This window comes from Elephas maximus, chromosome 10 (assembly GCF_024166365.1).
Source record: "Elephas maximus indicus isolate mEleMax1 chromosome 10, mEleMax1 primary haplotype, whole genome shotgun sequence".
Taxonomy (NCBI): Eukaryota; Metazoa; Chordata; class Mammalia; order Proboscidea; family Elephantidae; genus Elephas; species Elephas maximus.
In genome coordinates this window covers 91,826,952-91,847,047 of record NC_064828.1, presented here as the reverse complement: position 1 = coordinate 91,847,047, position 20,096 = coordinate 91,826,952, and the positions used below count along the sequence as shown (strand labels likewise).

At 40.9% G+C, this 20,096-nt stretch overlaps 1 protein-coding gene and 1 pseudogene across 1 annotated transcript in view; both read right to left on the bottom strand.

The window, feature by feature from the left end:
• The window catches only part of NRXN3 (neurexin 3), a 1,867,393-nt gene that overhangs the window by 1,015,419 nt on the left and 831,878 nt on the right, over positions 1 to 20,096 (bottom strand).
• On the bottom strand, positions 5,977 to 6,093 carry LOC126084908 (uncharacterized; annotated as a pseudogene).

Below are 20,096 nucleotides of genomic sequence, written 5' to 3'. Positions count from 1 at the left end.
CAGTTGCCATCCAAAGGGTCGGCAGTTCAAATCCACCAGCTGAACATTATGGGGCAGTTCTACTCTGTCCTGTAGGGTTGCTATGAGTCAGAATTGACTAGATGGCAATGGGTTTGGAGGTAAAGAACTCCTCAGTGATAGCTTCCGTTCTTGAAGACTAAGGTGCGTCATGTTTTCCATTGCCTCATATGCTTGCAAAAACTGGACAATGAATAATGAAAACCTAGGAAAAATGGACACCTTTGAATTATGGTGTTGGCAAAGAATATTGTATATACCACGAACTGCCAGAAGAATGAACAAATCTATCCAGAATGCTCCTTAGAAGGAGGGATGGTGAGACTATGTCTCACAAACTTTGAACATGACATCAGGAGGGATCAGTCCCTGGAGAAGGACAACATGCTTGGTAAAGTAGAGGGTCAGAAAAAAGAGAGGAAGACCTTCAACGAGATGACACAGTGGCTGTAAAAACGGGCTTAAGCATAACAACGATTGTGAGGATGGCCCAGAACCAGGCATTGTTTTGTTCAGTTGTATACAGGGTCGCTATGAGTTGGAACCAGCTCGACGGCACCTAACAACAACAGCTTCCATTCTGAAACCTGCCACATTCTCATAAAACACTCTACTTCTAATTTTTCCTTGCATTTCTTTTTTAAAAATTGTATTTTTACAACCTAAAAAGCACACACACACACACACTCATGCATACACATTATTATTGTTAAATTTTGGAAAAAGGAACATGAGTTTGGGAGGCTGAATCATACAACGTGCAATTGACAAGGGTAATTTAATACGGCAAGGAAACTGAACAGATTTCTTTCTCTGCTACTATGAAGGAATATTTTATCAGATAAGCCACTGCTGTTTCGAGGAAGGGTGCGATACTTCAGGAAGAAGTGCTTTTTCACAACAGAGGCATTGCTTCCAACAAGGGAAGGGTAACTAAATTTACATAATATTAACATACTGTCAAGGAGCCCTGGAGACAGCATAAAGGTAAGCTCTTCTGTGACCAAAAGGTTGGTGGTTCAAGGCCACCCAGTGGTTCCATGGGAGAAATACCTGAAAATCTGCTCCCATAAAGATTACAGCCAAGAAAACCCTATGGGGCAGTTCTACTCTGTCACGTGGGGTTGCTGTGAATCAACTTGGTGGCACCTAACGATAACATACTGCCTGAATAAGTATACCAAACCTGTTGCTGTCGAGTTGATTCCAACTCATAGCAACCCTATAGGATGGATTAGAACTGCCCCATAGAGATTCCAAGGAGCACCTGGTGGATTCGAACTGCCGACCTTTTGGTTAGCAAGCATAGCACTTAACCACTACATCACCAGGGTTTCCCAGAATAAGTATACCCAGTACCCAGTGCCGTCGAGAAAAAGTATTGGAACCCCCAAACATTTGTGGAGTGAACCTGTAAAATGGAGAGCAGAGAACTTTAAAAATTATAAGGGACCTTGACAATGATCAAGTTCAGTTTGTCTATGTCCTAGGGGAAGGTGACAGAATAATGAAGTAAGGTGAAATGGCTGAATTTTCAGAACAACAGGGTGGGAGCCCAAGACTCTGGGAAATCCCTTCTGTGACCTCACTGCCGAGACACAAGTAACTCTTCAGGCTAATTGAGGTTGAGACCATTGGAATGTTTGGTGCTAAAGGTGATCCATAGCTTTGTTTAATTGAAGTATAACTGATATATGATAAGCTGTACATATTTAAGGTTTACAATTTGTTAAGTGTTGACACATGTATATACCCATGACACCATCACCAAAATCAAGGTAATGAACATGCCCTTCACCCCTCAAAATGTCCTCATGTCCTTTTGTAGTCTCTTCTTCACACCCCCCACTTCTTTTCTACTGTTTTATATAAATAGAACCATACGATATGTGCTCTTTTTTGTCTGGTGTCTTTTGTTATGAGATTCATCCATGTTTGTGCATGTATCAATAGTTTACTCCTTTTCTATTGCTGAGTAAGGCAAATCAGATTTCTTGCTTATCCACTCACTTGTCAATGGACAATTGTGCTGTCTCAAGTTTGGGGCATTACAAAGAAAACTGTAATGAACATTCATGTAAAAGTGTTTGTATGGCGTATGTTTCATTTCTCTTTGTGCATAATGGTTTAATCCATAAACTCAGTTTTCTTTCTTTCCTTAATCCCAGGGAGAAGACTTTAAGTTAAAACTTTGATCATTTTCAGTAACAAGAGAAATTACCACAGCAGCTAACAGGACTAGTTCCGGAAATGTCTGCAAAGTCCCATGAGGACTTTCCCAACTACACATGAGGGGCATCAGAGAAACTGGGAGTCTGCACTAGAAGAATTCTAGTTCTTGCAATATTACTGGTATCCTATTTTATTCCCAAAATGGTGTGATCTGAAAAAAGCACAGCTTTAACACAAAGACAAATGGGATATAGGCAAATTGTCATGCATGCTAAGAGCTGTTCCATATTAACACCCATTCTAATTAATATATTTAACATTCAGTTCTCATGGTCTCCTCGTTTAGAGGGGTGAGACAGCCTAAAAGACTTGGGATAATTACATTCTAACAATAAACACATATTGAATATCAATAATGTTGAAAATACTGCATGACTTCAAAGAATTTATAATGCAATAGAAGGCCATGCATATAAAAAAAAATTAAGAAAGTGTCAAGTGAAGTAAATTCTATAATAGAAACCAAATCAAATAGTCTGAAGACACATATCAAAAGGGGTTTAAAGGGGTTAGTCCCAACCAGGAGTACGGAGGAAGTATGTCCTAGCAGTTACCATATGGTAAAGGTTGTTCCCATTTTTCAGATGAGAAAAATGAAGCAGAGAGGAGCTAAGTAATTTGCCCAACCCTGGTTCAAGGGTTGGCAAATTTTTTCAGTAAAGGGCCAGATGGTAAATATTTTTGTCCTGATGAGCTATACCGTCTCTGTTGCAAGCATTTAATTGTGCTGTGTAGCATGAAAGCAGCCAGAGACAATACATTAAATGTCTGAGTGTGGCTATGTTCCAATAAAAGTTTATTTACAAAAAGAGGAGGTGGGATATATTGGCCTGCAGGTTGTAGTTTGCCAGCCCCTGTCCTGGTCTAGTTACGGGGCCCTTGTACTTAACCTCTATGCTATACCACCGCCAGCAGAGGTCACTGCAGGAAAATGTGAACAATGGCTGGAAGACAGAAACATGACAGGGTGTGTGTGTTTGTTTACAAGGGGGAGTAGGGGGAAAGTGGGTTGTGAAGGGAGGGAGAAGGTAGCAAAGACAGTAAATAGAGCGTATATCATGCTAAGGAATGGGACATTATTCAGTAAGCAGTGGGAAGCTTTTGGAGAGTTATATAAAAAAGGGTATGAGGTAGATTAGATTAAACCCAGAGCAGATAAACTAAAGAGAAGACATGGAATTTACTTAGGAAAGAGGCAAATCAACTCTAACTTTAGTGGTGAAGAGCTTGGCTGGTAACCAAAAGGTTGGCAGTTCGAATCCACCAATCGCTCCTTGGAAACCCTAGGGGGCAGCTCTACTCTGTCCTATAGGGGTGCTATGAGTTGGAATTGACTCAACAGCAATGGGTCTGGGTTGTTTGTTTGTTTGTTTTTAATGGCCAGTAGAGAAATAAATGAAAGCTAAAAAAAGAAGAGATAGCTAGGTGATCGGTTGGATGATGGGGTGAGGCGTAGAGAGGGAATTTTGAGGGTAACTTTTGGATTTCCAGCATGGATAATTTGGTCTTGCCACTTATTTTGGATGAAACAAGGAGAAGAGAGAACTGGGCTTGGAAGCAACTCAGATGAACCCTTTTTAGGACATCTGGAGTGTGAGATGTTGATGACCAGGAGGTAATCAGAAATGTGGTCTAGAATTCCAGTCAGGTAGAGAAGAGTAGGGCTGTAAATATCCATATACACATAGCCACAGCTTTGAGTCAAAAAATAGCGTTTTCATTTATCTCTGCCGCCTACAAACTGCCATGACCTTCCACTGACATCAGAAACTGTGTCTCATGGCATAATGGAAGCCATGTTTGGTGTTATTCAAACTCAATGCCAGAAACTGTTAAGGTACTGTGGCCTCAGAGCTACAGTGTGACTCGCCTCTCCCAAGTGCCTGGGAGCTAACTGCTTAGGCACAGGGAAGCCCATGGTAGTAAGTCCACATTTAAGCCCATGGTCTTTCTTTTCTCAAATAACACCCTTGGGTCTCCGCCACCAGGAAGAAGACTTGCTGCCTGCTGAGGGGTCTGGAGTAGAGGCAGAGGTAGGAGAGGGGGAGCTGAAGTGGTGTGTGAATCTGCCCAGGAGCTTCCTCTCTAGAAACTGTGCTCTGACAGGCCCCCTTTAGAGCATCCTGTGTACAAGGCCACTCCGGGGCTCTTTTCACACAGGCCTCCTTCCTGGCCATTCATATGCATGAGCTTGATGCATGGCTGGGGAAATGGACAGGTGCTTTACTCTAATGAAAGTTTGGAAAGCTCTCTTTTAAGTTCAAAAATACCTCATGGCATTTAAAGAACAGGATTTCACAGAAATAAACCGCAGGATGAAGGTAGATAAATTTAGCAAGACCTCTATGCCAGAGCCATCACTTCTGCATTATTTTTCTTGTTCTCTGGCGCCCTCCTGTGTTCTGTTCTCAGATAACACTTGATTTACAAGGCCATACAGGAAACCCGGAAACCCGGGTGGCGTAGTGGTTAAGTGATAGGGCTGCTAACCAAAGGGACTGCACTTCCAATAGCCAGGCGCTCCTTGGGAACTCTACGGGGCAGTTCTACTCTGTTTTATAGGGTCGCTATGAGTCGGAATAGACTCGACGGTTTGGTCTTGGTTTGGACAGGAAACCCAGAAACCCTCGTGGTGTAGTAGCGAAGTGGTAAGGAAGCTGACCAAAAGGTTGGCAGTTTGAATCCACCAGACGCTCCTTGGAAATTCTATAGGGCAGTTCTACTCTGTCCTATAGGGTTGCTGTGAGTCGAAATCGATACGACAGCAACCGGTTTGGTTTTTTGGTATAGGAACCCCTGGTGCTGTACTAGTTTGGTTTTTGGTTTTTATAGCTTTAGCTGGAAACCCTGGTGGCATAATGGTTAAGAGCGATAGCTACTAACCAAAAGGCCAGCAGTTCAAATCCACCAGGAGCTCCTTGGAAATTCTATGGGGCAGTTCTACTCTGTCCTATAGGGTTGCTATGAGTTGGAATCCACTCAACAGCAATGGGTTTGTTTTTTTCTTTTTTTGGTTTTATAGATTCGACTAAAGTTAACTCAATTAACAGGGACCTTTCTTTTGATAACATAACGTGACCTCATTACCACATCCCATAGGCTTCAGTATGTTTCAACAAATATGTTTCCATATCAACAGTAAAAAAAAAAAACAGTAGATGTTAAAAAAAAAGTTGAAGACAACGTCCAAGATTTAGCATGCTCAAAAAATGTTTGTCAGATGACTGAAGGCTCCTCAGCCATAAGGTAAGGGCATCTGTGCTGTCTTTTCAACATATTCTCTTATAGAAAATAAATAGGGAATTGCCAAATAACTTCATTATCTTGGATGATATTGGTTTATCCTGGCTTATGTTTGTATCTGTTCTATAAATTAAAAAAAAAAACAGACCTGTTGCCATCTAGTCAATTCTGACTCACGGTGACTCTGTAGGACAGAGTAGAACTGCCCCATAGGGTTTCCAAGAAGTGGCTGGTGGATTCGAACTGCCTACCTTTTGGTTAGCAGCTGTAGCTCTTAACCACTGTACCACCAGGGTTCCATAAACTATTAAAAAAAAAAAAAAAAAACCCACTGCCGTGGAGTTGATTCCAACTTATAGTGACCCTTTAAGGCAGAGCAGAACTGCCCCATGGGGTTTCCAAAGAGCGCCTGGAGAATTTGAACTACCAACCTTTTGGTTAGCAACCCAATGCTTAACCACTACACCACCATGGTTTCCAAAAATCCTACAGAACCTGGGATTCCCAGGCGGTCTCCCATCCAAGAACTAACCAGGCCTGACCCTGCTTAGCTTCCGAGATCAGAGGAGATCAGGCTCATTCAGGGTAGCAACTATCAAATAAGTTTTATTTAAGCTTTATTCTTCATGAATTCCTTCATTTAAATATTTATTGACTTAAGTCTGACAAGAAAGACACAGCTGTTGACCTCAAGGAACACACAGTCTACTGGTGGATACAGGTAAGTGAAACCCACTAGAATAGAGATGGACAATCACGAAGGTGAGGGGAAACAACTCAAGTTAGAATTCTTTTATGTCAAATATTGTAAACACTGAAAATTGCCTGGGGACCATCTCCCACCCACCCACCCACCCGTCCACCCACCACCTAGATTTTGGTCTCCACAGGGTAAGTTAGTATCTTATTTGTACAACTCAGCAACTCCAAGAACTCTGCTGAGTGCACAGAAAAAAAAAATTAAAATAGTTGCTATGGAGTTGACTTCGACTAATGGTGACCCCATGTGTGTCAGAGTGGAACTATGCTCCATAGGATTTTTGATGGCTGCTTTTTCAGAAGTAGATCATGAAAGCCTTTCTTCTGAGGCGCCTTTGGGTAGATTCCAACCTCCAACCTTTTGGTTAGCAACCAAGTACATTAAACCTTTGCACCACCCAGGGACTAGCGTAAAGAAGCTACCATGAAGTTTTAAAAGATTCAATGAACCCTTCTTAGAATGGTTTCTACCTCACTGAACAAGAAGGAAGGATAAGATTTGAAGGAATATATCAAAAAAAACACCCCTGCATTCTCTTAATTGCTGAAAAGATATGGCTCGAGGTTAAGAACTAACGGTATATGCTGTATGCTACTTGTCTTGGCCCTTGGCCCTCCTACCTAAGTTACTAAGTCTGGACACAACTTCTCAGCCACATTTTACAAAGGCATCCATACCTTTTCCAGCTCCTAGCTGCCTTATATCTATATATAACGTTCTTTTTGCAGGAGTTCTATCATTCAGTAATATTAGAATATTTTATCTACTGCAATCAAAATCCAATTCCATATCCACAACTCCAACCATGCCATTATTAAGCCTCTTCCTTCAAGATCTTTCTAGCTCAAACACAAAAACCTGACCATGTTTCCACAGGGCCTGGGTCTAAAATCTGTAATCTCCTTGAGGCTGGAAACTTTTCTTACTTTTGTTCTGTAGCATTTGGCTCAGAAAAACAAGAATCCAAAAATATTATTAAATTTGGCTTTAACCAAATGCCGACTGTGAACTCCTCCACCAGCCATCACCACAGGGCCCTACTTCTCCCATTTTAACCAAGTCTTCAAGCTCACATTCTCCCTTGTAGCTAAATAGTTGACTTGAATTCTAGCATTGAAACCTTCTTCCCTTTCAGCTCAGTAATGAGGTCACTCCTGAGGTTCACCTCTCAGCCAAAGATTGAACAGACCCATGGAACAAAACAAGACTAAAGGGGAACACCAGCCCTGGGGCAGGGACTGGAAGGCAGGAGGGAACAGGAAAGCTGGTAATAGGGAACCCAGGGTTGAGAAGGGAGAGTGTTGACCTGTCGTGGTGTTATTGACCAATGTCATACAGCAATGTGTGTACTGTTTAATGAGAAACTAGTTTGTTCTGTAAACCTTCATCTAAAGTTCAATTTAAAAAAAATGAAAATGCAAAAAAAAAATCTTCTGCTCCTAAGAATTTGCTTGTGAACACCAGTGTTACTGGGATAATCTCCCATCACCTATGTGTGATGTTTTATTCCTTTCCTCCATTGGATTGTAACTCAACGCCAGCTCCTTTGGGATGTTTTCACCGACATAACATGGGCTGTAAAGGAAAGGGCAGTTTTCTGAATCTGGGTTCTAGTTCCACTTCTGCTATTTTTGAGTAAAGCACTTAATAGTAAATACCAGTAAATACCTGATCCTCTGGGTCCGCATCTGTGAAATGGGACTATTAGTAAACAGCACAGAAGCCTTCAAGGGTCAAATGAGATCACCTGAGAACAAAGTAAACGTTAATATTGCTGGTTTCTTGTCTTTACTTCCTCCCTGATTAACCCGATCCCTTCTCTTACCTAAAATCATAAAATCCTATGATTATTGCATACAAATTGATTGCATTTTGTTTTTATAATTATTATTGTCTCTTATCTAAAGGCACAGACCGATTCTTATTCCTGGTAGGATGCTAAGTGATACTTTAGCCACCAGATGCTATTGATTGTTTACACCACTATGCCCACCAACCAGCCCGCTTCCCAAACCCTGCTTCAAAACTCCAAGGTCTTGACTTTTTTAGAAGAAAATCTCCTTAGTTCTGTATCCAAATAATCTGATAAACCACAAAACGAAACAAATGAACAACAACAACAGAAAAAAAACAAACACAAACCGGTTGCCATCAAATCTACCCTGACTCACGGCAACCTCACGTGTGCAGAGCAGAACTGCTCCATAGGGTTTTCAAGGCTGGGATCTTTTGGAAGGAGCTTGCTGGGACTTTCTTCTGTGGCACCCATGGGTGGGTTTGAACCACCAGTCTTTTAGTTAGTAGTCCAGCACTTAACTATTCCCACCACTCAGAGACCGCAGTAAATCACACACACACAAAAACCAAACCCCTGGCTGTGGGGTCGATTCAGACTCACAGCGACCCTCCAAGGATAGGGCTGAACTGCCCAGAGGGTTTCCGAGGCTGTGTCTAAGCCAGGACTGCTCCATCACGCTCCCACAGAGCAGCTGGTGCGTTCCAATTGCCGACCTTTCAGTGCGCAGCTGAGCGCTTAACCACTGTGCCACCAGGGTTCTTTTCAATAAATCGCAAGTTCTAGCTAATTCATAAAAAAAAAAGTTTTTGATGATTTCTTTCAAGTTGTGAATCAATTAGGGGGTAAAAGGCAAAACTCTATGTTATTGCTGATCAAAATTCCTTCATCTTATCCCCTTGATCTTACTTACTTAGGAAAATAGCATATTCCTTTTATTCTTTTAAAAAGCTGGTCAGGCAGATGTCTCTCTTCTTTTACTCTTTACACTGAAATTTTGTGTATATAAATTATACCAGTCTCACATTATTTTCTGTGCAAATAACAAAAAGAAATTTCTAGGTACAACATGCTCTGGAGTACCATGACAACATGCAGAGAGAACCACTCAGATTTCTTGCTATCAGGGACTAGAATAAGAGTAAAGTTTGCTGAGCCTTTCTACCAGTCACCACTACAGCCTAGTATGATGGGAACAGTCTTGGAGAAAGAAAACTTTGGCTCAAATGCTGGCTCTCTACTTAGCGGTTGTACCAGCTGTAGGCTTTCCTTAAAAACCATGCAGTCTTTGAACCTCAGACCCCATTTGCAAAGCTATCTCCAGTGCAGATTAAAGTATTTAAAAAATCGGTTTCTTCTTTCTGCCCTCCCTTAACCAGTTGCCTTCGCGTCAACTCCAACTCATGGCGACCCATGTGTGTCAGAGTAGAACTGTGCTCCATAGGGTTTTCAATGGGTGATTTTTTGGAAGTAGATCTCCAGGCTTTTCTTCCAAGGTACCTCTGGGTGGACTCAAACCTGCAACCTTTCAGTTAGCAGCCAAGTAAGTTAACCATTTGCACCACCTAGGGACTCCCTTTCTTCCTTAGCTAAGTGAATTCTTTACCTTTCTTGGTGCACCAACAGCAATTCATGCTACAATTTATCTGTTACATGTCTATCTCATCCACCAGACTTGAAGATAGAGACCGAGGAGAATTTGTCTTAAGTACTGGGTATTACAAACAGAATGTCTGGGACATAATAAGTACTCAACAAATGCTCGTAAGAATATTCCATCTCAACATACCATACTACACACAAGTAGAGGCGCTGCTGAGTATTTCAAAATGTTACCAAACCTCTCAAACACCATTTACTGACAACTTTAATGTGCCAGGAACATGTATTTTAATGTTAACCTGTTTCACTTCCATCTCCTGATGCCCAAACTCAGAGTCCCTGTAGGACCATCCACTGAAGCATACATAGGCTGTCTGGTTTTCTCTGCAACTCAGTCCTTTCTTAACTTCTACACATCACCCTCTCTGACACAGGGCTACAGCTTTTAGGCCAGTAGGAGCTTGGAAAACTTAAGCGCAAAGAGTTTAAATGGGTATAAAACAGCTTCCAAATTTTGAAAATCTTGTAGCTCTCTATAGTTTTTCACACCATCAATTTAGAGAAGGTTTGAAGCAGACAGACATAACTAATAATGATAAAGTTAACATGTATTGAAAGCTTACAATGTTCCAGACACTGTGCTAAGCACTTTACCTGTATTATTTCAGTTAAGCTTCACAAATATATTATATAGCTATTATTTATATACTCGACGGCACTGTTGTTTTTTTTTTTTTATTATCACTATGAGGAAATTAAAGCACTGAGGTATTTAATCATTTCCTTAAATTTAAAAACTAAAAGTAACAGAGCCAGAATTTTCCACTTGCTCTTAAATCTATACTTGTCTTTGCCTGGGGCTCCCCTAAAAGCAGACTCTGAGATAAGGTTTTGGGTACCAGTAGTTTTGTTGGGGAGTAGGATAGTGATCCCAGGAAGTAGGGTGAGGAAATTAGAAGTGAGACAGAGAAAGAAGAAAACCCGTTAATGGCCAGATTATTGGTGTGGGTAACTGGAATCTGGTCCCACCAAAGACCCTCTGAGATACTGTGTTGAACATGCCTTAGTATCATCTCAAAAAAACAAAAACAAAAACAAAAAACCCAGTGCTGTCGAGTCGGTTCCGACTCATAGTGACCCTATAGGAGAGACTGAGTGTAGTATCATCTTACTGAGGAGCAAAAAAGCTGAGGTTTTCATTTACCAGTTCCAGCCTCATGTATTCTCCAATCTGGTCCATTTTCTTGGCACTTTTGACCTGCCTTTAGTGTGACCAGGCAGGCTCTCCCAACAAGAGAATGTCAACAGGTGGAAAGACCTAGGTATCCATTGGTTTGGACGCTGTCCACAGGAGACCTCGAGATGGGCTGTGGAAATTACGGGTGGGCAGGATACCAACAGATCCCTTAAGCACTACCCTCTTCTCACTTATCAGCAGGATTAGGTTCCAAAGACCAGATTGTTATGTGAAACTGGCATGATGTGAAAATGGAGGATGACCACATCAGACCACAAAATGGAGGATCATCACATAAGTGCCAAACTGCTGAGAATCATGGCCCAGCCAAGTTGATACATAACCTTAATCATCACAGCCAGCATTACTACCACTGAAACATTTGTTAATGCCAGACGTATGTCGTTAATGTGCAAATTAGTCAGATAGTAGATTTTTTACTATTGTTATAAACGCGAAATGTCAGATAAAGGGATAGTCGATAAAGCGAGGTGAAGGTGTACGCTCTACCATGGAGAGAAAAACCCAAGAATGAGCTAGGGCAAGCTTAACTCTACTCAAGCTTAAGTTTGCATTCACTAAAGAAATAACTCAGTTTCTCTCTGTAAGGAATGATCAGCAGAGAGGAATGAAGCAGAAGACAAGTATGGAAAATTCTGGCATTTCTCAAGGCCTGCCACTTAGATGCACCTTCCTGGTGACAGTATTGAGCTTCTGTTTGAAGAATGATATAGTCGTTGAATGAATGCCAGAAACGTCCATATCACGTTCAAACTCTTCTAAACTTGATGGAACACCTACTGTCAATATATTATTTCATTTAGCTGAGAATATTGAATTTTAAGTACAAAAATGCATCCCAAGGCCAAAGAGAAATGCTTTATGGATTACCCAATCTTTTGCTTAAACGGTGTCAATAATGAAATATCACATGAGATACAGTGAAAACCCCATGCTTAAACCCTCTGCTGATTTCTCAAATCAATCCCACTGCTAGAATAAATGAGTCCACAGCAGAATTGGGATGCTGCTAAACAATCATCTACTGACGAAAATGCACCTGCAGAGAACCTTCCCAGCTCCTTTATCTCCTAAACATTAGCTTTATTACGCACTGAGAGGTGTGTAGCTAATATTGGGGAATCACATAGAAGATACATGTCTGTATTTTTCATTAAGTATGAGATGTGGAGGGACAAAGCTTATGCCAAACAAATGTTTGAGGCACTGAGTACACAGCAACACGATTTTCTCCCTTCAATATGTATTCCTTTCCACAGATGTTGACCTTTCAGCAAATGGCAAAGAAACGCTTCAGAGTGAAGAAAGGTATGCTTCTGGTTTTCAACTTACAAACATTAGAAAGAAAATAAAATTTCTATGCTCCTAGCATCAGTGGCTACAATTTTCATTTTATAAAACAAATTATACTCTTTAGAGATCCCTATAGATAATGGCAAAGCGGTTAAGAGCTCAGCTGTTAACCAAAAAGTTGGCAGTTTGAATGCACCAGGTGCTCCTTGGAAACTCTATGGGGCAGTTCTACTCTGTCCTATAGGGTGGCTATGAGTTGGAATCGACTAGACGGCAGTGGGTTTGATTTTTGTTTTTTTTTTATAGACATAAATGGAGTCCCTAGGTAGTGCATTTGGTGAACACGTTCACTGCTAATCAAAAGGTTAGAGGTTCGAGTCCGCCCAGATGCACCTCAGAAGAAAGGCCTGGTGATATACTTCTTAAAAATCAGCCACTGAAAACCTTATGGAGCACAGTTCTACTGTGAAATATATGGGATGACCATGAGTTAAAAATGATTCCATGGCAACTGATTACAGAGATAAATGTAGTTAGTTGGGTTAAATAGGAAACCTTTCAAGGTACTACTTGACTTGACCTTTGATATAAAAAGTAAGAGCACTTGAGTCTGTTAGCTACACTATTAGATATCACTCCCTACAGGGCCAGATGCACAAAGAACAGCCTAATCGCTGAACCAAACATACCCTTTAACTACTTTTTCATTCTCTGTATGTATACCGTTTTACACTCTCTCTCACAATTTTGCTGCTTGCATGTTTGTTTATTTGAATTTATTTTTGATATTTTCGCCACCCTATAAGCATATTGTGCTATTTTCCCAAACATGTTTCCCTTGGGCAAATTCTCAAAGACACGATTGTTAAGAAAGGCCTTAGAAGAGAATTTTCAAACTTATGAATTGTAAAGTTATGTTTCATTAAAGGATTTTTCCACCCAGCAATAGCTAACTGATCTGAACATATTGCTCGATGCATTTTTCTTTTGTTTTCCTTTTCTTTTCATTATCAGGGCCGCTGCTTTAATTTAACCTCAACTAGACAATTCCAACACACCTCTTTATTTGCAACTTCTTGTGTCTTCCTACCGATGCCCCTTTTCCCCATATCAATCTGCCCTAGATAAAAATAATTTTTTTTTTAATATAGGGATGGTAAATTACTCTCCCTTAAATCCAAAACAGACCCCGCAGTTGTTAAACTTTTTAGAAGAACATTAAAGACCATTCAATGTATGAAAACTACCTTCAATTCCATTCTCATCTTACACCTCTTCTCTAAACATAAATTGTGTAAATTGTGTGAACTTGGCTTCCATAGGTTTGTAGCATTTGCAAATTTCCAAACACTTTTAGGATTTCTACCTTTGTACTTCTGCTGCTGATGCTCCCACCCCAGGCTGTTGTTCCACATCAAATTTCTCTCTCTCATCCATGGGAGAAGGGACAGAAGCGTGCCATGTCACTGTACATAATGCCGTACGTATTAAGTAGAACACAGGACCTGATTTCTACAGAGGTTAGGCGCTACAATTTTTTCTTTTTTAATATTTCAAATTAAGATACTGAGGCTCAGAGAAGTTAAGTAATGTGTTTATCAATTTTTGCCCAGGTCACACAGATGGTATGAGCAGGGGTATGATCTGAGCAGGAATTTTACCCCACGTTTAACTGAATCTGAAAACCATGAACTTTCTGCCATCTACTCACATCTCAGATGCCAACTTCTTTAACCTCTCCCTAATCTCTATGTGGAAACCCTGGTGGTGTAGTGGTTAAGAGCTACAGTTGCTAACCAAAAGGTCAGCAAGTTCAAATCCACCAGGTGCTCCTTGAAACTCTATGGGGCAGTTCTACTCTGTCCTATAGGGCCTCTATGAGTCAGAATTGACTAGACCACAACCGGTTTGGTCTTTGGTTTTTTTAATCTCTATGTACAAACTATATATTTAACCAGTCAGCTCCCCAAGACCATAAGGTACTCGATTTATACCTCTTTTAAGAACATTTAAAACCCTGACTCATATTATGGTTATTTACTCTTCTAGAACAAAAACTCTTAGATTTAAAGGTTGTCTAGAATTTATATTTTTGTCTTGTAAAACACCGAGCCCAAGCACTTACAGTCACTGGGGAGGCAGTTCAACAGAGTGGCATAAAGCACAGTTTGGAGAGTGTCATGGATTATGTCCCCCCCAAAAATGTGTGTATCAATTTGACTGGGCCATGATTCCCAGTATTGCATGATTTTCCTACATGTTGTAAATCCTACCTCTATGATGTTAATGAGGGAGGATGGGCAGCAGTTGTGCTAACAATGCAGGACTCAATCTAAAGATTGGACTGTGTCTTGAGGCAATCTCTTGAGATAGAAAGAAGCAAGCAGAGAGACATGAGGACCTCATACCACGAAGAGAGCAGCACCAGGAATAGTGCACGTTCTTTAGGCTGACAGAGAGAAAGGCTTCCCCTGGAGCTGACACCCTGAATTTGAACTTTTAGCCTACTTTACCGTGAGGAAACAAACTTCTCTTTGTTGAAGACATCCACTTGTGGTATTTCTGTTATAGCAGCGCTAGATGACTAAGACAGAGAGAATCAGTGTTATTTTTGGCACCTATTAGCTGTGCAAACTTGGGCTTCAGCTTTTCCATCTGTCCAGTGGAAATACTAATAACACCTATATCCCAGGCATGATGTGAAAATTAAGATGATATGATGACAGACATATAGTTAACATTCATTGAACACCTTCTTTGTGCCAGGCGATCCTGCCTGTGAAGTTCCTATGAAATACGTGTAACTATAATCCAGATCTTGTTGATGAGGAAACTGATTACACAATTTGTAAGCTACAGAGAGAGGTAAAACACTAACCCAGAGACTGCTCAAGAGCCCAAACTCTTCACGCCATACTATGTAACCGTGCATGCTTGTAATATCTGCTGAAGCTCCCAGTGCTATCTTGGCTGTGGTTTCCATTCGGTCTCCCCTCCCCCCGGCCCCCCACCCCAACCCCTCCCCCCGTCCTCCTCAGCACTCCATTCAGCTGCTGTGGTTGCCACTGTCACTGCTCTTTCAGGTTTCTAGGAGATGCATTTGGTCGTTTGTGCTCTTAGGAAATTCTCTTCCCTATAATGTCCACCCCATTCCATGTTACAGGGTGATTTGGCATGGCAGGGACTGAGTAATAATGGTCCTGATGCCAAGGACTGTGTGACATGGAGAAAAGCGTTTATAGAAGCAGCTAGAATGTGAGCTCCATGAGGAAAGGAACTGAGCCTATCTTGTTGGTCAGCATCAAATAGAGTTCTTGGCATGTAATGCTCACCAAGTATGTTTGCAATGAACACAGATAAATACATATTAGAGCAAGCATTCGACTTGGAAGTCAGGAAGAGCAAGGTTCAAAATCCAACTTTTCTACCTAACAATGTCAAAGGTCAGTGGTTCGAATCCAGCAGCCGATGTGCAGAAGAAAGATGTGGCAGTCTGCTTCTGTAAACATTTACAGCCTTGGAAACTATGGGACAGTTCTACTCTGTTCTGTACGGTGGTTATGAGTAGCAATCGACTCAACAGCAACTGGTAGGGGTAAGGTAGAGTAAATCTTGGAAGGTCACTTAATGTTTTTATCCTGAGTTTTCTCAGTCATAATATGGAAATTATAGCAATTGTAATAATTATAATTTTGAACATTTACTGAATACTCACTGTACTGGTTTGAATAGTGTCATCCCAAAATGCATGTCGACCTCAGAATATGACATTATTTGGAAATACGATCTTGCAGGTATGTTTAGTTAAGATGAGATCAAATTGGAGTATTAAAAAAAAAAAATCCATTGCCGTCGAGCTGATTCTGACTCATAGTGACCCTGTAGGACAGAGTAGAACTACTCTACAGGGTTTCCAAGGAGTGCCTGGTGAATTTGAACTGTAGACCTTTTGGTTAGCAGCCATAGCTCTTAACCACTACTACACCTATTGGATTACAGGGGGCCCTAAATCTAATAGAATTAGTGTTCTTAGAAGACGATGAGAAGATACAGAGACATGGTGGAGGCAAGCACAGAGTAAAGGCAACATGTGAAGATGGAGCGATACATCCAGAAGTCAAGGAACAGCAAGGATGGCCAGCGACCACCAGAAGCTAGGAAGATGCAAGGAGGGATTTCTCTTAGAGCTTCAGAGGGAGCATACCCCTGAAGACACCTTGATTTCAGACTTCAAGTCACCAGAACAGTGAAAGAATATATTTCTGTTATTTTAAGGCACCCCGTTCCTGGTACTTTGTTAGGGCATCCTTAGGAAACCAATACACTCAGTATATAAACAAAACACCAGAAAGAGCCTTATGCAATATAGTTATCTCATTAATCCTCCCAACAACTCATGAATTAGGGACTACTCTCATGCCCTTTTCAGAAATGAGGGAACTGAGATTTATGGAGTATATATAACTTACTCAAGGTCACACAGCTAGCAAATGAAGGCCTCTGTACTGATAACAGCGATGCTATATTGCCCTTAGTGAAGGGCTTTTCTCAGGCATACCCTAGTACTTAGGATATAGAGAAGGTTCCAAATGGAAGTTATGATTCATCTATTTGGCACATCCCTTTTTTTCAATGAGGATATCTGAAGACTTAAGGTCAGTTTAAGGTGCCACCTCTTAGGATTGAACCAAGACTCTTCCTCAATTATGACCAGCATGCGCCATTCAGAGGGGGTGATAAGTATTCACCTGGGGAGAGTTTTCCAGAAGCAATGATCCAGATCAGAAATAAGAGAACGGAACCATCACATTTGACTATTAAGTTTGCATATTATTTCATTTTCCCAGCTTTGCACATGTGTAAATCATTTTCTTGTATGTATATGGGTTTTGAATCACTCTCTGATAATTGTATTCTTACAGGTCTAAAACAGAGCCTTTTGTTTATTTCATATACTACTGTGCATTCCAGAAGTACAAAATAAATGTTCTCAGTGGCCCAATGCACCTCTGGGTACATATCCTCTCTAGTAGAAATTTGTCTGATTTTACATCTTTCCTGAGTTCAAACTCTATCAGTGGCTTAACAATTGATTTCTGGATAGACTTTCACAGCTTATGGGAATATTATCTCAGTTTGTCGGGCTATTTCCTCGTTTAAAAAACAACCTAAGAGATCCAGAAATGACCTAGAGCTTGCCACTATTCTCAACTGAGCCAGCTAATTGTAAAACACAGTTAAAGGCTCTGTCTAGAGAAATCTGAAGTTAAAACACTCAGAGTATTCTTGTTTGCTAATGGTTGCTATTCAAATGAAAAAAAGATGAAGCTTAGCCAAGGGTTTATTCTCTTGAACACCCAGGCTCAGGTCTGCAGCTCTTTAGACAGAGTACATGCTCCTCTGCAGTAGGCTGACGAGAGAAACCAGAAATGTGTGCCTCAGTCCCCAAATTTGCCAAGTTTAGCACAGCTGCTATATTCACCTGCTAAGAAGGCTGGATCTGTACAGTGAACGCAGCTTACTTTGAAAACTTGACCTCAGGCTGGGAAATGTGGCAAAGCAAGAGCTTCATCAAAGATCCTGCATGATTTTCCACCTCCTGGCATTTCCTTAATTTGCCAATTCTCCTCTCTCTTACGGGGGCAGACAGGTTGACTAAAGAATGCCGTCTCTATGACCCTGTTCACTTCATGAACCTGGTCACCTGACAGTATACAAAATTGCACATCAAAGCTTCCATGAGATGCCACCAGAAGTACAACAACCTAAATCATTCACAGGCCTTGAAAGAAGATTGGAATGCAATTTGCCAACTCTACTTCTCATTTTTACGTTGATATCTTTCAAGTATCTAGCATAGTCAAACCTTTAAAACAGCTGCTCAGAAAATAGACTGCCACATTCTATATTAGGAACAGGAAACACAAAAACTTATTACATCTCTTTTCGTTTCCTTTCTTTAGCTAACGTGGGGGTGGTGAGAGATGTACAACAAAATATAAACTGGCAGAATATTAAGTGAAAACTCTTTGGCTATCTGAGAATTATGACCAAGACTCAGATATTCTACATAGATCCACTAATAAATTGCCATAAATTGAAATCAGACACCTCCCACAGCCAGGACGTACTAGGAGGTGGTGAAATCTACCCAACTACTGCCTAACACAAGTTGGTATCAAAACAGGATCGGAGAAGGGTGAAAGGGAGTTGTTTTCCTTATGGAAATGCAGCTTTTTATGGTGGGATTTTTCTTCCTTACTCCCCCAGTTAACAGCTGGCTTTGGTAAGGATTGAGGTAGTCCAATCACTCATGGAGAGAGTGTCTGCCATCTTATTCCCTGACTAAATGCTCACTGGGCTAGTGAATGGCAGGCCCATCTCATTGTTACTCATGGAACGGATCATCATAAGAGACTTCTTAAAGAGCTTGGCATTTGTGCCCTGGAACATGGAGGCATATGATTCCTGTTTCTGGTCTAGAGGTCTTGGAACGTATGGGCAAGCTGGAGTAGCCTGAGCCCACAGACTTGACGAGGCCATGGCTGAGGATGAGAGAATGGGGGTGACCCCATTCCAATTTCTCACAGACCTTGAGGGTTCCCAAGGGGACCTTAGTTTTTGTGTCTACACTGGAAGGAGTGTAGAGGCCACAGGAGAAGAAAATTCCCTTGGCAGTCACTGGATCAAACAACCAGATGTGGCCAGACATGTAAAGGGGCTAGGGGGCTGTGGCAGAGCTAAAAGTTGACTAGGCTGGACCCTCTGAGGGGGCTGTTAAAGGAAGAAGGGCCAAGACAAACCTGAACCCCTTTCTCTTGAAAAGCACACCCCACCATGGCAGAAAACACCACATCAACAGTAGATGGAGCAGACTGAAGTCATGTAAGCCTGGGAACACCTTTCACTAGCAGTATGAAACCTAAGATGTTGCCCCCTTCCCCAGACCTCTTGCCTGCTTCCAAACACTCAGATGCCACAGGAGCTCAGCCTCAAAGTCAAGTTGTTTCTTGACTCACAAGTCTAGTCTGTGAAGGGTGAGAGGTGAGCTTTAAATCAAATAAGAGATTAAAACCTTAAATGGCATTGGATTAAGCTTTAATAAATGAAATAAGTGAGAAATTGTGGAACTTTTGTAGCCAACGGATAGGATGGATAGCCAACAGGGCACAGTTGAAAATGACTAGAAAGAAGGAAACCATTATGTGTTTATTCCTCAAAGAACTGAGAATCCTTAATTAATTACAAAAGAAATAATTCCTTATGGTTTTCTTTCAGGATTTTCACTAACTTCAACTTTCCATAGAGTGAAATGACTAGATTTAAACTTTTATTCTAATATTAGGAAAATTTTAAAAATTATACAATGACACCCATGAAAGAAAATTTAGTCCTTCTTGTATCTAATTCAACACCTTATTATTCTGTAACCTTAAGCAGTTCAAAGAGCTTCTCCCCTTCTTCCTGCCCACAACATGAGGGTCTCACTTAGCAAAAACACATAAGAAAAAGACTTCTGTGACAATGTCTGAAAATACCCCATTTATATGAAAGATACTAAAGAATGCTATTATTTGGGGACAAATGAGCTGAATAGTAATACATTCAAAGTTATTTACACTAGCTATCTCTGAACTGGGTGGGTGAAGGCCATAAACAATGCCAATTTGATCTGGCAAACACGGGCATCTTCACCTCACTCTGATGCACAGTTTTTGTTTCTTTTTCTTTTTTCTGTTACCTAATCTTAGTCTTTAGAATGGAAAAGATATTTCAAAAACTATAACAGTAAGTCACAGTTTCTAAAATACTTTGAGAACAAAGAGTCCACAAAGTAAGACTTTGAGATAAGTATATTCTGTATTTATGTAATTACATTCTGGGAAGTTCAAAAT